Source organism: Larimichthys crocea, chromosome XVIII (genome assembly GCF_000972845.2).
Source record: "Larimichthys crocea isolate SSNF chromosome XVIII, L_crocea_2.0, whole genome shotgun sequence".
In the NCBI taxonomy this organism is placed as follows: Eukaryota; Metazoa; Chordata; class Actinopteri; family Sciaenidae; genus Larimichthys; species Larimichthys crocea.
The window spans coordinates 18,591,507-18,602,376 of record NC_040028.1 but is presented as its reverse complement, the minus strand read 5'-3'; positions in this window follow the sequence as shown (position 1 = coordinate 18,602,376).

Below are 10,870 nucleotides of genomic sequence, written 5' to 3'. Positions count from 1 at the left end.
TTGTGGGGATTAGCCAGACATTTGGTCGGGTATTGTTCTGGCTTACTAAATGAGGTTTGGCCGGTGGCAGCCGGTACGGGGGCCGGGTCCTGCGTGAAGCTGAGGCAGAGGTAGCGGCCGCCCCTCAGAGGAAGAGTGATAATTACCTCTTCCTGAGAGAGATGACAGCTTTGGCCTCTGTGTCCCTGAATCTTGGACATTAGCAACTGAATAGAGAGCTTTCATACTGTATATCATTTTAATCTTTCATGTTCAGATCCAGCAGATGGCTTATTACTGGCCTGGGTGAGGAGGCAGCAAGGGAGACAAATGGCCCATGTCTCTTTTAAGGAGGGATGCCGGGGAAATGGCATTCATATAGGGCAAGAGCAGCGGATAATTGTATATCTGGCTGTTTGGAGGTGCAGCGCTGCTCACACACTGCCAGCCTATAAATCATAAAACTATTAATCTTAGACAAATCCCACTCGGAGAGCTTGACGGAGGGCAGCGAGTTTGGAAAAATGAGATCCGTCCAAAATATGAAGGATTCTTGTATGGCATGCATGTTAAGTCTTCATGCGTGCTCCTGCAGCTGAATACATTTTCATTTGTTTACATTTGCATTTAACCTTCCTCGGCGTGGAAAACAAATCTGATAAACGAGCTGCGCCACAATGCACTGATTAAAGGATTATGTATACTGTAAGTCGTCTTATTATTCACCTCATATATAAATGATCCACTTTTAAGTCACTTTCATCGCTTTTTATTCGGCGTTTCGTGTATTCAGAACTGACAATTGACTTATTCATGTTTCCTGAGTTATTCATTATCTAATAATGAATATTAACTGCGTAGATATCTGCGGGGGGGGACTACACTGCAGGACACAACTTTTGATGATGATCACCAGAAGAAGTGCAGCAGTATAAATCGTCAGATACTGGCCAGAGAAAATACCCGGAATCCGAGAAGTAATAAAAATCTTGAACAGCCTGGTATTCTATTATTTGGGAAGGTGTGTGTCAGAGGATGTTGAGCAGCTGATTTCTATTGTATTCCAATGTACTTTTGCATTTAGGGAACATACTACATCTCTCTTCCTCTCCCTCCATCCCTCTCTCGCTCTCTTTCTCTCCAGCCTGCTGTCTCTCCATTGACATCACCCATCCAAAGAGAAACAATACGGTTTCATCTCCTCGCTGACAATGATGCATGAGCCTGATGGGGAACACTTTTCAGGTGTTGTCATTATAAAACCTTTTTTTTTTTTCTCTCTCTCTCTCCATAGGCTCCCATGTGAAAGAAATACAAAGACAGGGCCCCACAGTGTAATACTCTAATATCTCTGAAGCTTTTCATTGGCATCTGTGGAGCTTTGGCTGCTGGATTGTCTCCTTTTCAATTACCTGATCTTTTCAACTCGGTGGGAAATGAAAAATGTGCAGCGCAGTTGGAGCAAAAAAAAAGCCTTCACACCTCTCTCTCTCTCTCTCTCTCTGTGTTTCATTCTCTCCCTCTCACACATGTTGGACACGTTTCAGCGAGCGCTCTGCTGGATTCGATGCAGCGTTCTCGAAAACGAGCCAAACTTTTTGACCATAAACGGTTAAAAAACCACCAACAACGCCACATTAATTTACTGTTGATACTAACCACAGATCAGTTACTGCTAATACACCGCACGAGCATCCAAACTTCATGATGAATGGTTTCGTTCATTCGCTGAGACTTTTTCTGGTCTGAACATCGACTGGGGCACCTCCAATTTCTGACTTCACTCTTCTTGTCCAGCTGCTTCGCTAAAGACATTGTGCAGTTCTATATTTATCAAGACAAGATGTTCTAATGTTTTTCAGTGACAGAGCTGGGAAGGAGGAGGAGGAAGACGAATCTGGTTATTAATAAAACTATTTGCCAAATGACTCATGCTCAAGAGACGGTTTGAAGAAAGCCAAAATAACATCTGCTTTGAGCTCATCCCGATATCCTGATTACGCCTGGTTACATAATGGGAAGTCGAGCTCGGCGCGGCGATGTGAATCCTGGTTCAACATGCCACCGCTTTAGGAAAATGCTCCAACTGATCCAGTTAGCCTGTACAAATCAATCTCCACCCACAGCTTCACCTTCTGCTCTAATATTTCGCAAGTACACGGGAAAGCAGGATATAACGCATGAAGCACGGCGCTTTGTGACAAATATTTGCTATCAGACGCAAAGGAAACAAAAGGTGCATGTTGTGAAAATGAACTGTGGCCACATCATGAGATGTGCTCTCTTCTTTTCTGCATGTTTCGAACGCAGACGTACAGCACAGACATCTTTTGGTGTGTGTAACACCATACAGATAAAGAGCATAGTTTACATCTCTCACAATCCAGCAACAAAGCAGCTGCATGCTGATTAGGGGCAAATAAAGCGAGTCTTTGTCTTTTTGATTCTTTTTTTTTTTTTACGGAAAAACAAAACTGCAAGACAGAAAGAGCCTCGCTCTCTTGTCTTGTCAGTGCTCCCTTCAGAAACAGAAAAAGGATTCGAGATTTCAAAGTCAGATGCAACCGCGACTGCATTGTCTTTTAACTGCGGTTGGAGTTCAGAACCTTGCAGCTCCTTTTTTTTTTTTCAAGCTCGGCAAAGTGAATTTCACTTACACGGGGTGCACACGCAGGCAGATGTGAGGGGAGAGCGGCTCGGGCCTACTCTCCGTGGAACTGCCAGAGCGGGGACGTAAAAATAAAAATATAAAAATACAACTTGTTCGCAATAAATAGCAACATCTGATAAATATGGTACAATCATTATTTTGTTTGTGAATTTCTAATGACTATCCCAATAGCCCCCCCCCCAGAAAAGACAATGGGTTCGACAAAACAGGCCTGGAATAAACACATCAGTCAATTTTGCATATTGATAAAGTTTTTTTTCTGCGTTTGTTCTTTTTCCCGCTGCTGCCATTGTTCATGTTAATTCGATACCAAACAAGTCATTTTATTTTTACTATGGACTCTCCCTTGTGACTAATTACTACTCGACTCTAAGTGATGTTTCACCCCTAGACAATAAAGAGGAACATGATGCTTTCACACAATGAACCAATATATTTAGCCTGTATCAAAAAAAAGAAAAGAAACGCTCCTGTTGGAGTGATTTGGCCGACAAATCAGCGAGCACCAGTTACTCAGATCACAGTGTGTGAAGGTTACCTCCTACCGCTCGTCCCTCACATCTGAGGGACGAGCAGCGGAGCCGGGCTGGTTCTCTCGGCCTCCTTCGCTGGCTGAGTTTTCCACGTCTCCTGTGTGCAAGTCATTAGAGAGCTGTAGGGTGTCCCCTGGTCCAGCAATGACTCTGAAACAGAGCAGGACCGTGGAAGTGAAGCAGATGGAAACAGAGCAAGACAGAGATCGAGAGAGCGAGGAACGGCACGCCTCATTAGCACTATCCCAGAGGTGAGGGGAAAGGGGCAGGGCGGGCTTCCCACTGGCCTCTCTGTGACTGGTGATGTCATCACCATCAAACTGTTCCCCCATTTGTGACTCGGGACTGTGCAGGGGATTGAAGGAGAACAGCTGGAGCCGGGTTTGAGCTAGTGACCCCTCTAATCATGAAACTGCAGGCCTACCACCTGAAGGTCACGGAGAACTGCTCCATCGCACTCAAACAGGAAGAACACAGATAGATCGCTCATGTGTCCGGGTCCAATCATACTTTTATATGAACAAACACGCACACACACCATCCCCGCTCTTATCTGTCATCATCATCACACGTCCGACAGATCAGCATCAAATCGAGCCTGCACTGTGAGGACAAAAGGGTTGACATTTGACCCTCCGTCACTGTGAGAACTATGTCGGGGATTTCCTTAATTGGGCCACAGTCGAGCCGCACAAAGGAAGGATATCTGAAAAGATGAAACATCGCGTATATGTGGAAAATCCTGCTAGAAACCTGCTGTGTTTAAAAGCACAGGAAAGATTGGCGCGAGCACGTTAGTGTGTGTCTGCGTGTGAGCCAGTGTCAGTGTATGTGTCACACTCTGTATAGGGCTTTCGAGAGTGATCATGAGACAGAGAGGGGGCTGCATGTTACCAAACGCGTCGAGCAGGTGTTCTAACAATTGTCCTCAGATCAGCTGACAACTGTTGCTCTCAAAGCAGCGCAGCCTGTGAAATAAATGCTGTGTGTCCTTTTAAATATTCCAGCCGTCACGGCCTCCTCTGTCCCACAGCCTCTATAGCTGACAGTTGCCAGCAATAGAAGACTGGGAGTAACATTATAACAGCCTGCTAAAAAAACGCCCGGTGAACCCGCTTCCCACAGGTGAAGAGCGATCAGGGCCAGAGCGTTGGAGCAGCTACGTGTTTGAAGGCTGCTGCTCTCCGGTGAGCCGCCAACTCCTCCATTATTCACATCGCTTCGCCTCTTCCCGTGGCCCCCCGGCTCCCGGCGCTGACAGCGCTAATCGCGGCCGCCGTAATTGCATCTGATTGAGCCTTGCCAACTGTCCCGTTTGATACAGGCCCAGAGTGAGACCTCTCACTCAGCTCTCCGGAGGTCAAGGGGTCGACTGACGCAGACAGAAGCGAAGCAAAACCGTCCCCAGAGCACGGGGCCGGGTGACGGAGAGATGATGCCAGATGATGAAAATGGACGCGGACATTCAGTCAGACGGAGGGGAGATGAGAGGGGAGAGTTTCAGAGAGGAATGAGGAGAGGACGGGTCATCAAGGTCGGAGAGGGTGATAGTGATTGATTGGATACATCACCGGGTAGCTATTTTAGGTTTTAATCAACCCTCCGAACACAACACACATGCACAAAGGAGATGTATGCACACACGCACACGAGTCATAGGCATAGCAGAGGACCAAGAATTGCTTTTAGCATTGTTTGGAGTGCAGGCACGCCACACTGCAAAAAAAAAATATTGTGATTCTGAGAGAAACTTTCAAGCATGGAACTAAAAACCTGCTATTAGGTTGGGATTTCTTGAAAGAGGCATGAAAATCAGGTCACAGACTAACATCTCTGATCTTATCGGACCTTAAAGCTGCATTCGTTTTCTTTTTGGCCACTTGGGGGCAGCAGAAACAAGATACAAAGCAACATTAGTATTCATTTGTTGTCGGGTTTTTTTGGCCACTTGGTGAAAGTAAACACAACATTCACTCTCCTTTTACCTCTGTTTTGGTCTCCATCAACTCCTGCCGGAAATATCTGACTCTATAGCTGCTAAATGTTAGACTAGACGTTGTACAGTGAGTTTATGATTAAAAATAACTGTGTGTTGCATCTGTAAATAATGCTGAAGGAAGCTGGGAGAGTAAACCAAAAAGAGTAAAGTGGATCCAAAACAAACGCTTCGCAGTATTGCTGATTCGTTCTTAAAGTAAAATTACTGTAACACATAAAAGCCGCCTGATGTAAGCGGTGATGCCTCAGAAATCTAAGACGACTTGAAATTAGATCAATTTAGCTCAGACTAAAAGTTAATTAAACATGAATTATTTTGTTTTTCTGACACACGACGGCACACACACACACACTAAAATACAGGTTGTTCACCGCACCGTCATCTTCTTGTTCGGTCCAGCTGAAAAATATCCCACAAATCTCAAAACAAGTCTATTAGCTGACTATTAACTACCTTTTTTTGCAGTGCATCAGATAATAGAACTAATCCCAGTAGCTCCAGGAGTGGGAATATCAAAGTAGATTCAAAGTTACAAGAGGTCCTCGCGTTGGCTTTGAGTCAAATGGCTTTTCTGCATGACTTGATGAGGCCAACTGTCCCGTTTGATAAATCAATTTAAGCTTTAAAGCTTTGACTGTCATCCAATTAAGAATCGGATAATGTGTTGGTCTTATGGTTATGAGATGTAAATATAATCAGGAGCTTGTGTGTTGTTTATAAATCAGTGCAGTTAATATAGAGAAGGCAGGCTTTTGTTGTAGCTCTCTCACACACAAAGAAATGCACTCACACACACTTCACCCAGTATTGCATTCCTTCAGGAGGCAGGTTGGACACATCTCACTGTATATCTTTCTCAAAACAGCGCTGCATTATCATAATTGTCAGCTTTTACTGTATCTTGTCTCTTTAACATCATTTTGGTTGTATTTTTAGATCTGCAGCCTGCTTGAGATTCAACGCTGCTAATTAAATAGACAGAGGCGCTCACCATGCCAAATAAACTGATGTCTTTTCCCAGGAACTCTACCGAGACTGTCAGATGAACCTAAACACACACACACACACACACACACACATATGCATGCACACACACTTCAAAACAAACTGTCCCACCAGGAAGACGCGGAATCCGTCCTGATTACGGCGATTGTCACAGGCTGACCAGCGAAGTTGTGATGAAGCTTAAAGGGATGATTACTGAAACAATAAAAAGTTTACCTGTCTGATAAAAACAGAGGGAGAAAGTGAGAGTGTGTGTTTGTAATGTGTGTGTGTGTGTGTGTGTGTGTGTGTGTGTGAGGGAGAGAGCGAGAGTGAGATAATGACCTACGTGATTGATAATCGATGGCCTCCCTCTCCTCTTGTCTCATGTTTCTGTTCTAGGGTTGTGTTTTAATGTCGCTCCTCTGCTCACTGACCTCATTAAAGGATCTGGTTACCCTCAAACAGCTTTTTAATTTAGCCTAATGATTTTTTGCATAATAGATCAGATACTTGGTAAGCCCCAGGGAGCAGCCCTCCTCTTCAAGGTGCCTTTATAGTGAGAGGAGCAGAGGTTGTTATTGTGCTATACATATTTTTTATTTTTTTGTTTAATTTGTGTGTGTGTGTTTTTTTTTAGCTGGTTAGCTTCTTACTGAATATCTTTGTTGGTAAATGATTGTGTCTGTGAAAACCCAGAGCCCGCCTTAACTCCTGTCAGCCAGCCACTCTAAGATTACAGATTCTCATCTTTACATTATATTATATTCATTTGGCAGACAGGTTTTCAACTTTAAATAAGTTCACAAAGGCCTAAAAGGAAAAGGAGTTCAGTGTCATCACAAATGGAAAAGTCCAACTCTAAACAGCTAGAAGTGTTAGACCACACTGTGTGAGATGTCACCTAGATTTTAAATGACTGCTTACCACTGTACTTTAAAGTCAACAAGTTCAACACGGTCTGATTTACTCATGAAAAGACCAATGAACTTATTGGTAAAGACTTTCTATGATAGTGAATTATAACGCCTTCATAATGCTTCATGACTACACTTATGAACATGTATAACGCTTTCTGTTGCACTACATTAAAAGTCATGAAACATCATAGACATGACTTCTAATGAAATATAACTTGAAGTGTCCTGAAGACGACCAGCTGTAGTAAGAACTCATCGTGTGCTATAACAGTCTACGCAGCGTCATAAGTTATCATTGTATGTGCAAAGTAAAGTACATGCATGCTAAGTAAAGTGTAGTGTCTGAAGCTAAAACTAGTGTGCTCAGTATGATTGTTGTGATTTGAAATGCTGGTGACAAATAAATGCAGAATCTGCAGGCGAGGGACAAAATCCTGCTGCCATAAGCGTTCTCTCTTTCTGTCTCCGTCTGTCTGTCCATGTGGAGAGCAAGAGAGGTGGAACAGCATCGGCCGAAACACAGAATCAAACACGTATCGTCAAGTTGTTAACTGCTGCTAACTAACGGACTGCAAACAATAACCAGGGCACAGAACGGGGAAGTCCTGGTCTGCTGGCTGCACTGGGAGCCCCGAAACTCTGGATCAGTGAGCAGTGGGTTGCATGTTCCTTATGAGACATTATTGGCACTTTTCATTTAATTTAAACTATATATTTATTAAAGATTTACACCTTCAGAAGAAACAGCCGGGCTTAAGACTGAACAAGTGCCACAGGCTGCCACACCATTGGTTCTTGTCTTCTCATGGGATTTGTCAAAAGTAATAAAAATACAGAACATTGCTGCCTCAAAATATAAAGATATCTGCATGAATCCTACATTTAGCAGTAGTTGGTGTAAGGAGTAGTTTGGGCAGGCATTATCTGTTTGCATATCTGGTGATGGAGCGCAAAACCTCTGTCAAAAACAACCACATCACCAGAGATAAAATTATTCACAGCACTCAATCTCAGGTTCATATGCATTTCTCAGTGAAACGTCTTGGGAACTTAAAGTATGCAGAGCTCATACTGTAGCTTCCTTGTGTACGCAGTGAATGAACTGTCACACACAAAACCCAAGTGATGAATGGAACTCAAAATCAATTTTCTACAAATGTCTTGGGAGGGATCCATCCTCTCCATATATAGCAGACTGAACTGTAGTCTGCGCAGCTTCCTGCAGCACCGAGACACCAACACAAACATATTCCCTTCCCACACCCACCACACACACCAGCCAAATCCACAGCCCTCACACACAAACACAGCGCATGCAAAAAACACAAGCAGCAGCGAGCGATGAGGGGAAGAGACAGCCTCTGTCCCTGATCAGCAGTCACCCAGGCCTCCTCGTCTCGACATGATCACTGCCTGTCATTAGTCAGTTACTCTGTGAATTATTTAGCCGTGCACATGTTTGGAAGCGTCTAAACACACCAGACACAACGCCACGCAAAGCGCTTTCATGCGCCGAGCGACGCGCTGACACGCTCTCAGAAAATCGGACTCTCGGAATGAGTGAATGAATAAGTAAGGCGGGAAATAAATAAATAAGCGAAACAAACAAAAAACAAGCTTCGGCGGGGTGGGGAGAGGGCGGAGGGTGGAGGGTGGAGGGGGTGTAGCAGCAGCAGCAGCAGCAGCAGCAGAGCTGGGAGATGACGGCGTAATTTAGCGGCTCGACTTCAATCCCAGTCAAATTAAAAGGGAATCTTAATGCATGTGTCTCTCCCCAGCATTGATGTGTTCTCTCTCTCTGTGATATGGAGCTGAGATGGTAGAGGCAATATGCCTGACAATCTATTCCCAGGCTGGCCCTCGCTGCCACTCAAACTACTACTGTAGCTATTAGACGAGCTCTTTTGGGGGGACTGATGGCTACACTATCAGTGTATGTTTTGTGTGGGAGTACACGGAGGCCTGCTCGCATGTGCAGGGCCTAGAATTGCCGTGTTATTTTCCGTGTTAACCATGTGTGCGTGTTCACGATGAGTGTCAGAACTCAAGGGCCTTGTAATCAGCTCGACAAGGACATCCCCACCCCCACCCCACCCACCGCTGAGGCCTCGGCAGCCGGAACTTAAGACAACATCGCGCGCAAAGTGGGTAAACAGTGTTTGACATGTTTTCAATATGGTTACATTAGAACAAGCTGCGTTTGATTGAAAAGCTAATATTCAAGCCATGCAAATCATCAATCATGGGAAAAGGCCTATTAATTATTCAATAAAACAGTCTAATTCAAGAATCAATGTAGGGAAGCGGAGAGAGGGATGAGGGGGCTCCCAACAGAGAGAGAGAGAGAGAGAGAGAGGGAGAGGGTAATATAAAGGAATAGGGAATTACCCCTCTCTCTGAGCTGTGGCCCATCTCGTCCCGAGCTGTCAAAAACAACTGCCGCTCCCGCGTTTCATCTCGGCAAGTTTAAAGACGACTTTGGAAACACTTCATTTTCCCTCGCAAAACTCGTTAGGTCTTTGTTCCTCATTAGTTCATCTTCTTTTCTCCGTCTCTGTCTCGGTTACTCCTCCTCTGTTGTCTCCCCCCCTTCCTCTCTTCCTATATCACTCCTTTTCTTCGAAGTCATCGTTACGACCGCCTGGCTCGGGCGTTTTGAAGTTCGGTATTGTGCCGTCTGATCTCCGGCAATTACAACTGGGCCAAATCTCTTCCTTGGGAATTCATTATTTACGTTCAATTAAACAAATTCATCAGCGGTCTCCTCGGTAGAAATTCGGGGTGTGTAAGCGGTCGGCTGTAACGAAGCCGTGCCACAGACCGGCTCAATCAGCTCTAATACAAAGACTTGTAGTGTTTCCTCCAGCCAGGCACCCCCGGCCCCCATCACCTCAAAGGTGTTTTCACAGGCTTCATTAGTCACTGGGGACTTCTAAAGTCCAACAGTGCACTCACTTCAAAGCTCATTAGTATCTATTATTAATGAATTAATATCCAATATCTTTGATAGACCTAGGCTATCGTTAAAAGTTCTGGACCGAGACTTAACTTCATTCGAACCTCATTTGGGTGGCAGCATCTGAACTTCCACTGGAGACTTTTCTGCAGATAATTTGGCCCCCGCCGGGCCTCAGCAGCTCAGCCGTGAACTCTCTATCCTGTCATAAAACTCACGAGGTGTCTATGAGGCGTTTAAAGCCCCTCAACCACAACCACAGCCACAGCTGGCCTATCTGATAACAACAGTGCGGTTCAGGAACATAGGAAAAGTCAATAGAAAGTGGTTGTGGGGGGATTCAGGGAACGGTGAACTGAAGAGGAGGATTCCTGTGTAACCACAGTCACACATGATGTAAACACACAAGCCGGTGTCACATTATGCCCCGTGTTGTTCAGAAACGAACAGCATGTACCGGTATTTACCTGGAAGTTCTCGAACTCAACGTTACCTGAATAACATTTCTCTGGGTTTGAGCATCGTTGGAGACATTTGGGATAATGTAATGTGGTAATTTAGATAATATAACTCAACAAAATCTAGATATTTTAATGTGGAAATGTTATACAGCTCAGTCCGTCGGGACGTCCAGCATGGACCAAAAGTATGGTGGGTGGACTGGTACCAGTTCACCTCCTGGGCACTGCTGAGGTGCCCTTGAGCAAGATAACTGCTCCCAGGGTGCCACTATGTGTGTCTGCCCATCATTTGCATGTCTATGGGCGCCTTTGTGTGTGTGTGTGGTTGTATTTCGAATAAATTGCATGTAAAAACTTTTTTTTAAAT